This window comes from Leopardus geoffroyi, chromosome B1 (assembly GCF_018350155.1).
Source record: "Leopardus geoffroyi isolate Oge1 chromosome B1, O.geoffroyi_Oge1_pat1.0, whole genome shotgun sequence".
Classification (NCBI taxonomy): Eukaryota; Metazoa; Chordata; class Mammalia; order Carnivora; family Felidae; genus Leopardus; species Leopardus geoffroyi.
Window position 1 is genome coordinate 6,166,458 of NC_059327.1, and position 19,429 is coordinate 6,185,886.

The window sequence follows — 19,429 nt, forward strand, 5'->3', positions numbered from 1 at the left end:
GGTCAGGACCTCACAGTTCATGGGTTTGAGCCCCTCATCAGGCTATCTGTTCTCAGTGCGGAGCCTGCTTCAGACCCTCTGCCCCCCATCCTCCACTCTCTTTCTCAAAAATAAATAAACTTAAAAAAATTAAAAGAAAATGACAGGCATCTCAGTATTGCTAGACAACCTAAGAACAATTCTGCATGGTCTTTAACCACAGAACTTTTTACTGGGAAGCTGTCCTTGGCCTTAGTCACTGTTTCTAAATATTGCCACCAAGCAGTCTTGAGACTTGAAGTATCTGTGGCCACGAGTTCAGACAGTGTGCCTTCCAGTTCTCCCATTGTCCTCCTAAGTGACTTCACTCGTAGGCATTCTCCACAGTTAGAGTTCATTAAATTGGGATAAAGCAAGTCATTGGTAACCCCCTTTTTTCTCTAGCATTTCTAGGACTAATTGTTGATTTCGGTGAAATTTATATTTTTCCTTAATACCCCCTTGATATTCTGAAATGCAAATAAAGACAAATTACTTAATTCAGCAAATCAATATAAAAGCATGCACAGAGGGGTCTTCTACCCTTTTGCTCACCAGTAGTATATACTAGCTAATCTGAGGTCCTAAAGACAAATAAAGGCTTTAAAAACTAGAGGGGGAAAAAGTTTAACTGCCAAGACTGCCCAGGTTTGGTAAACTTGTGCCTCCATGCAGCATAAATTGGTACAATGGCTTTGGGAGTGATTTGTCAATAAACATGGAATAATGAGAATATCCATACCCACAGTCCCAGTAATTAACCTTAAAATTTTTTTTAATATTTATTCATTTTTGAGACAGAGAGAGAGAGAGAGACACACAGAGCATGAGCCAGGGAGGGGCAGAGAGAGGGAGACACAGAATCCAAAGCAGGCTCCAGGCTCCGAGCTGTCAGCACAGAGCCTGACGCGGGGCTCAAACCCACACACCGTGAGATCATGACCTGAACCGAAGTCAGAAGCCCAACCAACTGAGCCACCCAGGCACCCCCAAGTAATTTATCTTAAATATTCTTTAAAAAAAAAAAAAAAAAAGGAAAATTCTCATAGGGTAGTTCTTTTTTTAACTTTTTGAGGAACCACCCTACTGTTGTCCAGAGAGGTTGCACGTGTTTGCATTGCCACCAGCCGAGGGTTCCACTTTCTCCACACTCTCCCCAACATCTGTTGTTTCTTGTGTTGCTGATTCTAGCCATTCTGACAGGTGTGAGGCCATATCTCATTTTAATTTTGATTTGCATTCCCCTGATGATGAGGGATGTTGAGCATCTTTTCATGGGTCTGTTAGGTATCTGTATGCCTTCTTTGGAAAAATATCTATTCATGTCTTCTGGCCATTTTTAAGTGGATTATTTGTTTTGGGGGTGTTCAACTTTGTAAGTTTTTTCTATATTTTGGGTACTACCCTACGGTCCAGCAATTGCACTACTAGGTATTTATGCAAAGGATCCAAAAATACTAATTCAAAGGGATACAAGCACTCCAACGTTTACAGCAGCACTATCAACAATAGCCAGATTATGGAACCAGCCCCAATGTCCATCGACCGATGTATGGATAAAGAAGGTGTGGTGGATATATACCATGGAATATTATTCAACCATAAAAAGAATGAAATCTTGCCATTTGCAATGACATGGATAGAGCTAGAGAGTATTATGCTGAGCAAAATAAGTCAGTCAGAGAAAGACAGATACTGTATGATTTCACTCATATGTGAAATTTGTGAAACAAAACCAATGAGCACAGGGGAAACGAGAGAGAAAGAGAGACAAACCAAGAAACAGACTCTTCACTGTACAGAATAAACTGATGGGTGGGGGAAATGGGTGGGGGGGAGAGGGATAAAATAGGTGAAGAAGATCCAAGAGTACGCTTACCATGATGAACACTAAGTAATGCATAGAATTATTGAATCACTAGATTGTACATCTGAAACTAATATTTCACTGTATGTTAACTAATTGAAATTTAAATAAAAATTAAAAAAAAGGAAAATGGTATGTATCTAAAGATGTTCATTGCACCCTTATTTAGATCAAGAAACTGAACCAAAGTCCAACAATATGGAAATTTCTTGTTATTATACATCAGTGTGATGAAATGTCAAACAGCCATTATGAATTAAAACTATGAAGACTGACACAATATAGGAATTATTTATGATACAAAGGAAAAAAATTATATTTATACTATAATCAGAACCATGCAAAATTGTGTATGTATCATGAAAATATAAGAAGGTAACATAAAGACATAATTTGCATGGGTTAGCCGGGCCAGGATTAATTTTTTAATTTAAATTTGGTTAGTGTTACAAAGTTTGTTTATTAATAGTGCTAATAATTTTGAAAAGAAAAAAATCAGGAACCTACCTGCTTAAAGCCAATTGCACTCAAAGCTTTACACACTTGGTAGTTTGCATGTCGAATTCTGGCTACCTCCTGTTTCTCTGCCTACATGTCCGTCCAAGTTACTTTGGCTGAGTCAAACACTCAAAGCCTGACTTTCCTCAGCTCTAAAATGGGGGTATTAGCACCTATTCAGAACCCCCTTTTAGGGGGTCAAGTTGCTCAGATCATAAAGCTCTTTGCAAAGTGAACTTGAAAACCCCTGATCTCTGTTGCCTTCTCTCCAACTTCATCATTCTCTTAACCTTCTTCACATCTCTTTGTCCTTCATCTTTCTACATTCAACTCAACTCTTTTGCCTTCTCTTCTACCTCCTTATTTTTCCCTCCCTTTCTGGAGGTCAGATATGAGTTTCATAGGCTTCAAATTAAGGTGTGGGCAGGGCTGCTGTCCTTAATGGAGGCTGCAGGGGGGACTCCCTTGTCTTGCCTTTTCCAGCTTCTAGAGGCAGCTGCCTTCCTTGGCTGGTGGACACTTCCTCCATCTGCAAAACCAGCAGCACGGTGGGGATAGCATCACAGTGCTTCGCCGTGGCCCTAACTGCTCTGCCCTCCTCTTTCTTAATTTGGGACCCCATGATACTTTGATTACCTTGAACTCACCCAGAGGATCCAGGAAAATCTCTTTATTTTAATGTCAGCTGATTATCATTCTTACTATCTGCAAGCTTATTTCCCCCTTGCCAACAGAGTCACAAGCCAGGGGCCATTCTGCCTACCACACTGTCTGCCCCTTTTATCCTATGAAATCCACAGTCGACTTACTAGTCCCCCATTTCAGTGCAATCCAGCCCAAGGGCCTTGGACAAGCCATTTGCCTTCTCAGAGCTATAGTTTCTTCAACTGGCAATATTATTAGAGGAAAAACACACACACACACATTCGTGATTCTTGTTAAGGGGGCCATGATAATAGTTGTGGGAAGCACTGCAAAATGGGATCTTGCAGTGGGTTGGAGAGAGGAGGCTCATCTCCAAACAGCATGGGATAATGGAATCTATGGCCAAGGAGCAGGGTGGGGCCAGTGGATGGGATAAGGGAGTTACCAGCTAAACTGACCTAATGGGATGCTTGCAGGCCAGGGGATGGGACCTCACCAGAGAGATGGTGGGGGATGAAAAACACCATCAGATATAAAGGGTGGCCAGAAATCAATAGTCGAGGTTCTGATTAAAAGGACTTAGCAGGGTTCTTTCTAAAACTGGATTTTACAAGGAGGTCCATAAATGTGCCTAAGAGAAGATTCAGGAGCCTGACTAAAGTGTGGTTCAGTGAAGAATCTTCCTCAGTACTCACAACAATACCTGTCCAGATAGCTCAGAGTGCAGCGTGAAGTCCAGACGACACGACAGGGCACCTCTTAAAAAAATGTGGCAGCAAGCAATGCCCAGTTTGCATTGTTCAGGGAATCGTCATCTACCCCAAAACAAGTCACCAACAGCCGATCGATAGGAATTCCCAGCAAAGACTAAGGAATGCAAAGCAAACAGGCCCACCCCAAATAATTGAAACAGCCAAAAAAAAAAAAAGTGTAGAAAACCTTTTGTACTTACAATATTGTGTTTAGCAATTATTATTGATCATACCCTAAGGTGGAAATGTATATATTTTAAAGGGATCTGTGGTTATAACTGAAGTTTTATGTTCCCTGTTCTCAATTTTGCTTCATCTTTCACCTAATTTAAAAACTATAAAGTCTAGGGGCACCTGGGTGGCTCAGTCAGTTAAGTGTCTGAGTTAGGCTCAGGTCATGATCTCATGGTTCGTGGGTTCAAGCCTGCTGTCAGCACAGAGCCTGCTTCAGATCCTTTGCTCCCCTCTCTCTTTGCCCCTCCCCTACTTGTGTGTTCTCTCTCCCAAAAATAAACATTAAAAAAAACAACTATAAAGTCTAACCAAGGACAACTCTATACTTCCTATTATTTTGAAATGCTACATTGTTACAGGGGCGCCTGGGTGGCTCAGTCGGTTGAGCATCCGATTTCGGCTCAGGTCACGATCTCGCGGTCCGTGAGTTCGAGCCCCACGTCGGGCTCTGTGCTGACTGCTCAGAGCCTGGAGCCTGTTTCACATTCTGTATCTCCCTCTCTCTCTGCCCCTCCCTCGTTCATGCTCTGTCTCTCTCTATCCCAAAAATAAATAAACGTTAAACAAATATATAAAAATAAAAATAAAAAAAAAGAAATGCTACATTGTTACATACAATATTTTATACATCTGAAAAGTCTATGGTAGTATATGTACAATTTATTGAGTCATCAATTCTTTTGTTGTAAGATTTTTAAGCCAGTTTCTTTGTGTTCATTAGTGCTTTTATTAAAAATAAGCATTTCCAGGGGCGCCTGGGTGGCGCAGTCGGTTAAGCGTCCGACTTCAGCCAGGTCACGATCTCGCGGTCCGTGAGTTCGAGCCCCGCGTCGGGCTCTGGGCTGATGGCTCAGAGCCTGGAGCCTGTTTCCGATTCTGTGTCTCCCTCTCTCTCTGCCCCTCCCCCGTTCATGCTCTGTCTCTCTCTGTCCCAAAAATAAATAAACGTTGAAAAAAAAAATTAAAAAAAAAAATAATAAGCATTTCCAAATTGATGCTCACCAAGCATGAACTTATAAAGTCTATTTGCTGTGCCAGCAAAACAATATCTATTTTTATATTCATAATATTTCTACTGTTCACTAAGACAGTAATCAAAGTAATTGCACTGAAGCTAAACAAACTCATGAAAAAGTTGATTACACTAAACTAGTATCTTGCTCGGTGTGCATTCCCAGTTTAGGCATTAATATTTTCCCAAAACCTTGGAGCCTTCCAAGTCCTTAGCTCCACTTAGAACTCTAAGATACTGGCCCTACTAATACCTTTATTAATCTGGCTTCAGTGTTGGAAGTGTTTGGATTCACAGTTTATCAGTGGGAACAAACAGTTTTCCATCTTTAGCAATCCAGAGATGTACTAGAAAAGGTAATTTAGTATTCCCTCCTGCAAGCTAGCAGATGAAATCTCAGCCAACCCTGAGGAGAAGGAAATTGTCAGGGGGAAACCCATCCTGGGGATCGCCCAACCGTCTGTCCGTCCATCCGTCTGTCAACATGAATGCAGGAAGGAGGCACTTTAGCATTTCTATCAACTGGTGGCCACCACAGAGGCCCAGGGAGGGTGGGAAAAGAAGAGGTTGCCAAACCCCAAAGCTTGGCATCAAGAAGCAGCTGTCAGCCAGTTAATGTGCTCAGCTAGCGGCGAGAAACCCAATCATTAAGTTGTTGGGGACTGGTCAGAGGAGAGAGAAGGCTTCTTTGTCCTAAGTGTGCCGAGCTGCTGATGGCTGTGAGTCACGATCCCACAAGATTTGTTCCAAAAACAGAAATGGGGACATGATGTGGGGATAGGACCGATGGCACAGCAGGAGGTAGAGGGCTCAAGCTAGACCTCATTGCAGGGGGGGGGGGGCGAAAGAATGTCGCCTCGTTTTTGCAGCAGCAGAGCCCAGCAAAGATGGTGGGGGTGGCCCTCCCACGTGGTTAGGGACTGGCAGAGGAGTGTGACTATTTCGAACTCTGGCATTTTGCTTTTCCTGAGCAATTCCCATCCCACCCCCTTTTATGATTTATTGGATTCGGGGTCACCGTATACTACCCCTTTGAGCCTGAATTAGACTTTAGACCTAAGGTATCTATGCTTGAGGGGTTAAAGACTCACTTCCTGCACAAAGGAAACAAAGAGATTGGACCTTCTGACCCTGAACGTTGATGGATGGACCCAAGTGAAGCTAGCTCCTCACCAGTAGCCAAGGGTTCACATTTTTAAGACGTGGGAATCTGTCCTGTATGTCATTTAAGGCAACAATCTGGCAGTTTTGTCTGCTTACAGCGTGTCTACACCTGCTCTTTCCACCTTGAAGTCACACTGTTTTTGCTGTTGTTTTTCCAATCAATATTCACCTTCTAGCTCATATCCCTGGTTTATTCCTATCAAACAGGAACAGCCCAAATTCATAAGACATTTACTGAGCACCTATCCTACATCAGGTATAGACCTACACCTGGCTCCAGGGACCAGAAAAAACTAAGACAGAGCAGCTGACCCCAGAGCTGACAGGCTTGAAGGGAGTCAGGATGAAGACATATTACAATGCAGTGTGATAAGCTCACAGAGACCAGGCAAAGAGACACGTCTGAGAAAGGGTGGTAAGTTCTAGAGGGTAAGGGAATGCTTCCAGGAGAAAGTGACACCTAAGCTGAGCTTCAAAGGAAGCTGAAGTGTTCACTGTGGGCAACACAGCAAAGAGGAGGCCGTGGCGGTGTGGGGCTTCAGAAGCTCTGGGGCTTTGAGTGGACAGGGCCAGTGAGAGAAAATGTGACAGAGCCCAGGCTACCTATGAGCATCAGCTAGTTAGGAGAGGCGCCTAGAATTTTCCAAAAAGAACTGTTGGGGTGCTGGATTTATGCTAATGGAGATGAAAAGAAGGAGATGGGCTCGAGGGTATTCAGGACATAGAATTAATACAACTTGCTAATTGAGTAGCCATGTAGCACAAGCAAGAAGACAGAGCTGAGTGAGCATAGTTCTGGATTCAGACACACAGTATTGGAACCCTCCGAACCATCTCCATTTCAAAAGAATCAGATCCAATAAGCTAAAGGGAAAAACATATCAGAGTACTTCAGCCATTAAAGGAGCACAGAGTCTGGTGGGTATAAAGAAGCCAAGCTCTTACTGTTGAAGACATTTGTCAGAAAGATACGGTGGGTGGATGGAATTAGAAGTGAAACTGCTTCTAACTCTATTGTAGGTGTGTTAGATAATCTAAAAAGTAGTTGTCGGATTTCTAAACCTAGCCAGTTGTGTTACCCAAGGACGTAATTAGGTGACTTCCATTTTCATCAAGTTAATGATTATAATGAATATCTAAAAACGCAGAATGATTTCGACAAATTTATGCATCATGTTACGCTCACCACAAGGGAGCTACCACATGTCACTGTGCAATGTTAGTAGAATACCACTGATATCCACCTATGCAGTACCTTTTACTCCTGTGACTTACCCATTCTGCAGTTCAAAGCCTATATCTCCCTCTCCCCTTCATCCATTTTGCTCATCCCCCCTACATGCCTCCCTTGGCAACCATTAGTTTGTCCTCTGTATTTATGGGTCCAATTCTGGTTTTTGTTTATTCATTTTCTTTTTAGTTTCTACATATGAATGAGATCATATGGTATAAACTTGTCAAATCACTGTTATACACCTGAAATTAACGTAATAACACTGAGGGTCAAGTACACTCAAAAAACTTTAAAAAATAATTTTAAAAATTTAAATTAAAAAAAATTGTTAAATAATTATATGTAAAATTTGCAAAAACATTAAATAATTTAAAAATGCAGAGTGAAACACTGAATATTGAATACTGGATTAACCCATAACTCTAGGGCTGGAAATAACATGGAAAGGTGGGTCAGTATAGAGGTTGGCAAGATCCAACTGACCTAGAACTGTGTGTGTGTGTGTGTGTGTGTGTACACATACAGGGTGAGGGGAAATTGGAATGAAGGGAACCCTGATAAAGCTAGAACTCAGGAAGGGTCATGGTCCCAAGGAAGGGTTAAGGAGAGGGAACAATGTTCTCTCTACAAAGGCAAACAACAAAGAAATTTGTATCCACAATATCCTTAGGCACTTGGAAAAAGCAGCAGGTATCTTCCAAAAACTATGTCCCTTAAACTGGGCTTCTGATAATTCTCACAGATAAAATGCCAATAAATTGGAATGCAAACTTTAGGAAAAGCAAACAATGGAAACAGACCAACCAAGACCTCATTACACAAAATCATCAGATACAGATTATAAATTAAGAGTGTTCTGAGGCGCCTGGATGGCTCCCTCGTTAAGCATCCGACTTCGGCTCAGGTCATGACCTTGCAATTTGTGAGTTTCAGCCCCCCCCCCCCCCCACCTTGGGCTCTGTGCTGACAGCTTAGAGCCTGGAGCCTGCTTCCGATTCTGTGTCTCCCTCTCCCTCTGCTCTTCCCCTGCTCAGAATCTCTCTCTCAAAAATAAACATTTTTTAAAAATTTTAAAGGGGTGCCTGAGTGGCTCGGTGAGTTGAGAGTCTGACTTTAGCTCAGGTCATGATCTCACGGTTTGTGGGTTCGAACCCCCTGAGTCGGGCTGTCTGCTGACAGCTCAGAGCCTGGAGCCTGCTTTAGATTCTGTGTCTCCCTCTTCTCTCTCTCTCTCTCTCTCTCTCAAAAATAAACATTAAATAAATAATTAATAAAACATATTTAATTTTTTTTAATATTCAACATGTTAAAAGAAATAGAAGACATAAAAACAAGGGGAAAGAAGCAAAAAATGTCCCCAAATGATAAGGTAAGTTGAAAAAGAACCAAATAGAACTTAGAGAAAACATTTTTTAAAAATTTTAACAGTGTTTAAATCTTTCTGAATCTCTACATACAAACAGACATCCTGGATAGCAAAATGAAACCAAGGTATTCTGATGAGCTCCAAAATACAGGCGTGTGGAGATAAATCACTACCAGCCCTAAGATCTCTGTAGTGCCAATGTCTATGAAGGAGGAAGATATAGGAGGTTATGGGGCAGCAGTAGAGACCTGAGAAGAGTAGAATCCCCCAGTACTTAAGTTATTACTAGAAAGCAAAGTGGGGCCAATTTGAGAAGAGCCCCTGGATTTTGCCCAATTCAGTAGCATGGTACCCTATGAATTCTCATAACTCACCCACCTGTACCCTTTGAGTGCTAGCGTAGCTCAGGTCCCACACTGAAGAGACATTCCTGGGAGTGTAATCAAAAATGATCAAGACATGGGGCGCCTGGGTGGCGCAGTCGGTTAAGCGTCCGACTTCAGCCAGGTCACGATCTCGCGGTCCGTGAGTTCGAGCCCCACGTCAGGCTCTGGGCTGATGGCTCAGAGCCTGGAGCCTGTTTCCGATTCTGTGTCTCCCTCTCTCTCTGCCCCTCCCCCGTTCATGCTCTGTCTCTCTCTGTCCCAAAAATAAATAAAGGTTGAAAAAAAAAAATTTTTAAATAAAAAAAAAAAAATGATCAAGACAGACATGACAGAGACAAAAGAAAGAGAAGATCAAGATCACGGGGGGAAGGGGGGGTGCATTTTGTTTTGTAAAGGACCAAACAGTAAAGATCGTAGGCTTTGAGGACCAGGCTCGGGTGCAATATACGGCCCTGCAGTTGTAGTGTGAACTCAGCCTTAGGCAATATGAAAAGGAATGGATGGGGCTGTGTTCCGATAACTTTACGTACAGACACTAAAATATGAACTTCATATAATTTTCATGTGTCACAAAATATTCTTCTTTTTGTTTTGTTGCTGTTGTTTAAACCGTTTAAAAGTATATGAGCCATTCTTAATTCATAGGACACACAAAACTTATGTGAGCGAGAGTTAGCTTTGCAAGCCCTGGTGTCAATGTAGGGGAAAAGACAGGACAAGAAAGTTCAAATCAATACAAAATTCTTGCATTTCCAGACACTGATAATGAAGCAGCATAAAGAGAAATTAAGAAGACAATTCCATCTATAATTACGCCAAAAATAATTAAATACCTAGTAATAAATTTAACCAAGGAGGTGAAAGATCTGTACTCTGTACACTATAAAACACTGATGAAAGACACTGAAGGGGACACAAACAAATGGAAAAAGATACTTCATGCTCCTGAAGTGAAAGAAAAAATATTGCTAAAATGTTTATACTACCCAAAGCAACCTACAGATTTAATGCAATTCCTCTCAAAATACCAACAACGTTTTTCACAGAAACAAACAATCCTAAAATTTGCACAGAACCACATAAGTCTTTCAACAGCCAAAGCAACCTTGAAAAAGAACACAACTGGAGGTACCACAACCCCAGATTTCATGATATGCTACAAAGCTGTGGTAAACAAAACAGTATAGTACTCACACAAAAACACACATAGGTCAACAGAACAGAACAGAGTGCCCAAAAATAAACCTACAATTATATGGTTATTAATCTTTGACAGAAGAGTTATGATTACGTAATGGGAAAAAGATAGTTTCTTCAACAAATAGTGTTGGCCAAACTGGAAAATTACATGTAAAAGAATGAAACTGGACCACTTTCTTACACCATATACGAAAATAAAATCAATATGGATTAAAGGCCTAAATGTGAGGCGTGAAACCATAAAAATCCTAGAAGAGAACACAGGCAATAATTTCTCTGACATCAGCCAGAAAAACACTTTTCTGGATCTGTCTCCTGAGGCAAAGGAAGCAAGGGCAAAAATAAACTATTGGAACTACATCAAAATGAAAAGCTTCTGCACAGCAAAGGAAACAATCAGCAAAACTAAAAGCCTACAGAGTGAGAGAAGGTATTTGCAAATGGAATACCTAATAAAGGGTTAGTATCCAAAATATATAAAGTACTTATACAACTCAATACCAAAAAAAAACACCCTAAATAACCCAATTAAAAACTGGACATTAGACATGAACAGACATGTCCCCCAAAGAGACATACAGGGGACCAGCAGACACAAGAAAAGACACTCACTCAGCATCAGAGAAATACAAATCAAAACTATAATGACCCTATCAAAATAACACCTGCACTCTTCACAGAGCTAGAACAAAAAATCCTAAAATTTGTATGGAACCAGAAAAGACACCAAATAGCTAAAGCAATCTTGAAAAAGAAAACCAAAGCTGGAGGCATCACAATTCCGGACTTCAAGCTATACTCCAAAGCTGTAATCATCAAGACAGTATGGTACTGGCACAAAAACAGACGCATAGGTCAGTGAAACAGAATAGAGAACCCAGAAATGAACCCACAAACATATGGCCAACTAATCTTTGACAAGGCTATCTTATACCACACACAAAAATAAACTCAAAATGGATGAAAGACCTAAATGTACAACAGGAAGCCATCAAAATCCTAGAGGAGAAAGCTGGGAAAAACCTCTTTGACCTCAGCTGCAGCAACTTCTTACTCAAGATGTCTTTGGAGGCAAAGGAAACAAAAGCAAAAATGAACTATTGCTTGTGATTAAAAGCTCTGCACGGTGAAGGAAATAATCAGCAAAACTCAAAGGCAACCAATGAAATGGGAGAAGATATTTGCAAATGACATATCAGATAAAGGGTTAGTATCCAAAATCTATAAAGAACTTATCAAACTCAACACCCAAAAAACAAATAATCCAAATAAGAAATGGGCAAAAAACATGAAAAGACACTTTTCCAATGAAGACATCCAAATGGCTAACAGACACATGAAGAAATGCTCAACATCACTCATCATCAGGAAAATACAAATCAAAACCACAATGAGATACCACCTCACACTGATCAGAATGGCTAACATTAACAACTCAGGCAAAAACAGATGTTGGCAAGAATGCAAAGAAAGAGCATCTCTTTTGCACTGCTGGTGAGAATGCAAACTCGGTCAGCCACTCTGGAAAACAGTATGGAAGCTCCTCAAAAAATTGAAAAGACCCTACAATGCAGCAAATACACTACTAGGTATTTACCCAAAGTGTGGTGTTTCAAAGGGGCACATGCAGCCCAATGTTTCTAGCAGCGCTATTGACAATAGCCAAAGCATGGGAAGAGCCAAATGTCCATCAACAGATGAATGGGTAAAGAAGATGTGGTATATATACACAAAGGATTATTGCTTGACAATCAAGAAGAATGAAATCTTGCCACTTGCAATAACATGGATGAAACTAGAATGTATTATGCTAAGTGAAATTAGTCAGAGACAGACAAATATTATATGACTTCACCCATATGCGGAATTTAAGATACAAAACAGACGAACATAAGGGGATGGGAAGCAAAAATAATATAAAAACAGGGAGGGGGACAAAACTTAAGAGACTCTTAAATACAGAGAACAAACTGAGGGTTGCTGGAGGGGTTTTGGGTGTGGGGGGGAGATGGGGCTAAATGGGCAAGGGGCATCAGGGAAGACACTTGTTGGGATGAATCACTGGATTCTACTCCTGAAATCACTATCACACTCTATGCTAGCTAACTTGGATATAAATTTTTTTAATCAATTAATTACAAAAAACCATAATGAGATATCAACCCATACCTGTCAGAATGGCTAAAATTTAAAAAAACAAAAACAAAAACAAAAAACAAGTGTTGGTGAAGATGTAGAGAAAAAGCAACCCTTGTACTTTGTTGATGGGAATGCAAACTGGTGCAGCCACTGTGAAAAGTGGTATGAAGGTTTCTCAAAAAATCAAAATTAGAATCACATATGATTTAGTAACTCCTCTCCTGGCTATTTACCCAAGGTAAATAATTCAAATATATGTATGCATCCCTGTATTTATTGCAGCACTATTTACCATAGCCAAGTTATAGAAGCAGCCCAAGTGTCCATCGATAGATGAATGAAAAAAAAGATTCACTATATATGACACAATATTATTCAGCCATAAAAAAGAATGAAATCTTGTCATTTGCAACCACATAGGTGGATAGAGAGAGTGTAATGCTGAGTGAAGTAAGTCAGATCAGGGCAAATACCGTATTATTTCACTCATATGTGAAATTTAAGGAACAAGACTAAGGAAAAGGAGACCAACCAAAAAAACAGATTCTTAACTACAGAAAACAAACTACAGAAAACTACAGAGGGCAGGTTAGTGGGGGGATTGGCAAAATAGGCAAAGGGGATTAAGAGTACCTATCTTCAGGCATACTGAGTAATATATAGAATTGTTGAGACGCTATTGTATACCTGAACCTAATATAACACTGTATGTTGACTCTACTGGAATTAAAGAAGGAAAGAAAAAACAAAACAAAAAGTTATAATGGTAAATCATTAAGCCATGAGAAAGAATGAAATCCTACCATTTGCAACAACATGGATGGACTTTAAAGACATTATAATAAGTGTAATAAGTCAGAAAAAGACAAACACTACCTGATGACATTGATACGCAAAATTTTAAAAACAGAGAGTGGAAAGATGCTTACCAGGGGCTGAGAGGACTGGGGAGATGTTTAAGGGTATGAACTTGCAATTAGTAAATATGGCCTGACAATCTAATGTACAGCATAATGGTTACAGTCCACAATGATGTATTATAAACATCAAAGTTTCTAAGAGACTACATCTTGTTTTCGCCACAAAAAATAAATGATAATTTTTTTTAACGTTTATTTATTTTTGAGACAGAGAGAGACAGAGCATGGACGGGGGAGGGGCAGAGAGAGAGGGAGACACAGAATCGGAAGCAGGCTCCAGGCTCCGAGCCATCAGCCCAGAGCCCGACTCGGGGCTCGAGCTCACGGACCGCGAGATCGTGACCTGAGCTGAAGTTGGACGCTTAACTGACTGAGCCACCCAGGCACCCCACAAAAGGTAAATGATAAAACAGGTGACATGATAGCAGTGTTAAGGAACACTACACTGGCAACCATATTGCAATGTAGAAATGTATCAAACACGTGTACATGTTAAACTTACCCAATGTTATGTCAATTATATCTCCATAAATAAATTTTTTAAAATCCCAGAAAACAAGTTACTTTATTTTTTAACATTACCAAAAGGGAGTAAAAAAGAGAGTTGGGTGGAATTAGAAAAGCCACCCTCAACCATGCTTTATCCTAAAAGTTCAGGCAAAATAATTTCACATAAAAATAAGCAACAGAAAGTTATCAAGGTCAACCCCATACAAAGACACTGTAAGAAAAGAGTAAAGAGATTATTATTGTACAGACATAAAAACATGGCCACAAAACGGATCACAAACTATTTTAAAACAAGCTATGACTTTAAGAAAATTAAAGAAGACATGAAATAACCAGAAAAATTAGAAAAACTCACCAATAGGCTACAGAATTCAGGCAAGAATTAAAAATAAAAGAAAAATTAATTTCAGAAACAAAGACCAAAATAGAAAGAACAATAAACATACATAATCTTTTAAAATTACAGAAATTAAAAATGAGAAAGTTTTTAAAAATAAAAATAAAGCAAGACTTGAAAAAGATGTCAGAGAAAGTGGCAAATATTAAAGATAGGCAAAGGAGATAAGAATAGGAGTTCTGGAAAAAGAAACCAAATTATAGAGGTAAAGACCCCGAATGCTAAAAACTACAGTTCAAGAACCTTTTCTGAATAACAATAAAAAAGACTGATACATTGAAGAGGTTCCTGAGAATATCAAAACGGGGTGATAAAAGTACTAAACTTAAAAAGAAAAAAAAGGAAAAACCCTTTGGACATCCAGGAAGAAATTTAAAAAGAAGGAGGAGGAGGAGGACGAGGAGGAGATGATATGATTCTTAAGGGAAAAAAAAATTATCTATTTGAAAGGGAAAAAATATAGTTATCTAAGTTCTTCACAGCAATGCTTCATGAAAAATAATGAAGTAACATATTTAAGATAAGAAATTTGTGAGATGAGAATTCTATCGCCAGCAAAACCGAACTGACTTTTAAGTATAAACAGCACAAGCTGTTATCAACATGCTAGAACGTAGAAAATATTATTCCCGTGAGCCTCCCGTGAGCTCAGATAGTAGATCTGAGCACTCGGCTAGAGATGAAGCTTCAGATAACCAAGATGACTAAGGAGCTATCGACTTACACATTGCTGGTGAGGTCTACATATATTACGTACACACAAACGAGGATTAAGAGTGAGTATGCAATGGCTATAGGGCTCTGACAATGTAGATATTGTACAGCTGTTCAAAGCATGGTGGGGGAAGAAAAAGTAAAGCGAGAATGGGAGAATAAATGCCCCAAAATGTAATGCTTTGAGGAAATATAGGGAATGGGTATTATTATTATGAGATGGCTGTATATGTAAGATTGCATAAAACCAATGAGTTTTTATGGGATATTATCATTCTAATGTCTCCTGTGTCTTTGAGAACTAGGCTCTCAGGTATGGAAGAAAAAATAAAGAGGTAATTGCAACTAGGTTAAGCTCTATAGATTCTAATTTGAACTCATGAGGTATTTTACTACACATATGTATATATATACATATATATAGTTATATATATAGTAAAATACCTCATGTATTTTATACATGTATAGTAAAACACCTCATATACCTCATAAAAAATATATATTTATGTGTGTGTATATATATATACGTATATATATATATGTATATATATATACGTGTATATATATATATATATATATATATATATATATATATATATTTTATTCACTCTGTCCACTAAGTATCTCTTAGTGACAAACTTGTGATACCTTTTCTCACTGAAAGAAATCAAGGCTTTCTGGAGGAATGGTTGATTTCGTGTCTGCCAAAACAAAAGAATGACAGGATTATGGGACATCTTGCCATACCAAATAGCAATCACATCATCAAAGACTATTAAGGTGATATCAAGAGAACCTAGAAGTCAACTAGAAGAGGCCTCTACTAGACACAGTGAGAAACTTTAATAGTAATATTTGTAGTGGATTAAAACCCCTCAAAGATGTTTAAATCCATGAGTTCTTAATGCTATTGAAAATGGCAGGAATAAAAAGAAATCAATTCATTACCTTGAAAACTCATTAACAAACGGAAGCAATCAAGCATTTATCCTGCCTCTCCTTTATAAACTGTGCCACTTGATAAACAAGGAGATGAGGGCAAGTGTATCTTTATAAAAGTATTCCAACCAATAAGTGGAAAAGAAATGATAGAAGACTGTCATTTGCAACCTTCCATGAATGGAAATACGCATTAAGTGTCAGTATCAGGGACTCCAAAGGTAACAAAGAGACAACCCGGCATTATACTCATCCAACAGGCTTGATAAAGGCATCCAGCGAGAACACGATTCAATGAGTGGTTTCAGCCACCAATGATCAGAAAATACAGAGGACAAAGGAACATGCTGAATTGTACCATGAGTATGCAATCACCAAACTCTACATGGTAGGAAAATGTACAGAAAAAATCACTAGTGTTCTTCAAGAGACAAAAAGGAAGTGAAGGGGTAGAGGAGGAACACAAAGATTTTTACAAGATTTAAAAGCACATCCCAAAATAACTAAATGCCTATGGGTAAGAAAAGAATATTTAGGGGCGCCTGGGTGGCTCAGTCGGTTGAGGGTCCAACTTTGACTCAGGTCATGATTTCACGGTTCATGAGTTCGAGCCCCACGTCGGGCTCTGTGCTGATGGCTCGGAGCCTAGAGCCTACTTTGGATTCTCTGTCTCCCTCTCTCTCTGCCCTACCTCCGCTCACACTCTCTCTCTGTTTCAAAAATAAATAAACATTAAAAATTTTTTAATTTAATGGAAATATAATATACAGATTAAACATAGCTTAAAAGAGAATTAGTAAACTGGAAAATATGTCCAAAGAAATTGCTCAGAATCCACTCTTAATCCACTCACCTATCAGCGGACACTTGGCTTGTTTCCATACCTTGGTCAGGGTAAATAGTGCCGCAATGAACTTAGGGATGCAGCTGTCTCTTCAAACTAGTATTTTTGTTTCCTCTGAATAAATACTCAGAAGTGGAATTTCTGGATCAGGTGATAGTTCTTTTGTAATTTTTTGAGCAAACCGCATACTGTTTTCCATAGTGGCCGCACCAATTTACATTTACACCAACACCCTCATGAATACCTGTTATTTCCTGGGTGTTTTTTTTTTTTTTTTATACTAGCCCTTCTGACTGGTACAGGGTGATATGTTATTGTGGTTTTAATTTGCATTTCCCTGATGATTAGTGATGTTGAGCACCTTTTCATGTGTCTTTTGGCCATCATCATGCATCACAAAATATGAAAGTGAAGTAAAAAATAAGTGCAGTAGGCCAATATATGTCCATTTCAAATTTCAGAAGAAAGCAGAATAATGGGAGGACAAAGATATCTAAACAATGCTTAAAAGATTATGGACTTTCCTCAGCTTACAATGGGGTCACGTCCTGATAAACCCCTAAGTTGAAAACGTTGTAAGTTGAAAACATATTTAATATGCCTAACCTACCAAACATCATAGCTGAGCCTAGCCCACCTTACACATTCTCAGAACACTTCCATTAGCGTATAGTTGGACAATGTCATCTAACACAAAGCCTGTTTTATAATAAAGGATTGAATATCTCATGTAATTTGTTGACTACTGCAGTGGAAATGAAAAACACAATGGTTGTACAGGTACATGGTGGTTGGGATGTTCTTTACCATTGTAAGTGCATGGCTGACTGGAAGCTGTGACTTTGTTCCACCGACCAGCAGCAGGAAAGAATATTATGTTGCATATTGCTAGCCCATGAAAAGATCTAAATTCCAAGTATGGTTTCTACTGAATGCATATACATCACTTTCATACTATCATTAAGTCAAACAATTGTAAGTTGACCATGATAAGTCGGGGATGGCCTGTACTTCAAAGATAATGACCAAGAATTTTTCACAATTGAAAAAAAGTGCTGTAATATACAAACCCCATAAATACAAATGTATGCATCGATACCTCTTCGTTGTGCCAGGTACCAAAGACGAAATTGTAAAAGCAACACGATTATTTATAAAAATATCAATTAGAGGGAATATAGTCTTAATAGCAACAATGGAAGCCAGAAGGCATTGGAATATCCGTCACGTGCTGGAAAATAATTATTGATCTAGAATTGCAAATCCAGTGAAATTAACTTCCGAAAAGGCGGTGAAATAAAGACACTTCCAGGTAGACAGAAATCAAGACCATTTAACCACCAAAAACTCAGCAAAGGCATATGCTTCAGGAAAAAGGAGACAATCCCAGAAAGCCTGAAATATTTGGTAAACAAAATGGTAAACGCATATGGATAAGCTTAAATACACATGAAATTAATAATAACAGTAACACTATCTGTGAGGTTAAAAACAGAAATGTGAAAACATTCAAAGTATGGTTACCCCAGTAGCCTGTAAGCTGGAAGGAGGGGTAAATGAAGCCAAAGGCATCCTCAAGTCTTTGTATCATTGAGAATGGTAAAACAGACATTAACTTTAGATCGTGACGTGCGTGTAAATAATTTCAAAGGTAACCACTAATAGAAACGCATACATCTATTAAACCTGCAAAGTGGACTGCAGCGTCATATGGAAAGCTAAAGCTGAAAACCGCTTTGAGCAGAGAGAGTTCAGAATTAGTCAATCAGCAAGCCTCTTGAGTTTTCCTACGGGAATTTAGGAGAGCATCAGACCACTAAGAGAAAGCAAGCGGCCACCTTTTCGACAGGCTAAGATAGAAACAAAGGAGTAATTCCTGATGCTTTCCTACTTGGCTCTATAATTTATGAACACTGGGTACACCCATTAATTATCACGATGTTGTAATTTTTAAATCTACACCCAATTTAAAAGTTCCAGGGGTAGCGGCCACTCTACGGTAGTCTTCTTAGAACAGGTGTTCCTCCCTCCTCTCCATACCCACTGCCCCCCTAACTACCTGAGCAATGCCCCTGAGGACCTGGTGGCTACATATGGTGTCTTGGGCTGGGGAACAGGGGCTGCTTGTGTGTCCCCAGCTCTGGCATTCACTTCAGATACTACAGGGAGACTACTTAGACCTTCCAACAGCGAGAAAAGATATTTAGTGATCGGGATTCAAGGAAGATGATGCCAGAAATGCTTTCCTTCCTCTGGGTCATAGCACGGGCTCTCACGATCAATCTGCTATTCCAATGGGAAACTTCCACCAACGGTTTTCTTCCCATCCATGATGCTGGTTCCTTTGTAGCTTTTCTTTTCTTTTTTTTTTTTTAAACTTCAACCAAATTATCTGTTGTTTTGTTCAGTTTTACATTGTAATTTTGGTAACAATTTGTTTTTTTAACTCCTGGACCAGTGGGTTTTACCCAGGGGTTCTTATTTCTTGAGTTCTAGAGAGCAACCATAAAATATTATTATAAATCTTTGACTCTTTCTGACCAGTGGGATGTTACAGTTGATAGTGCCTTTGGGTGCCTTCTAGGAGTAA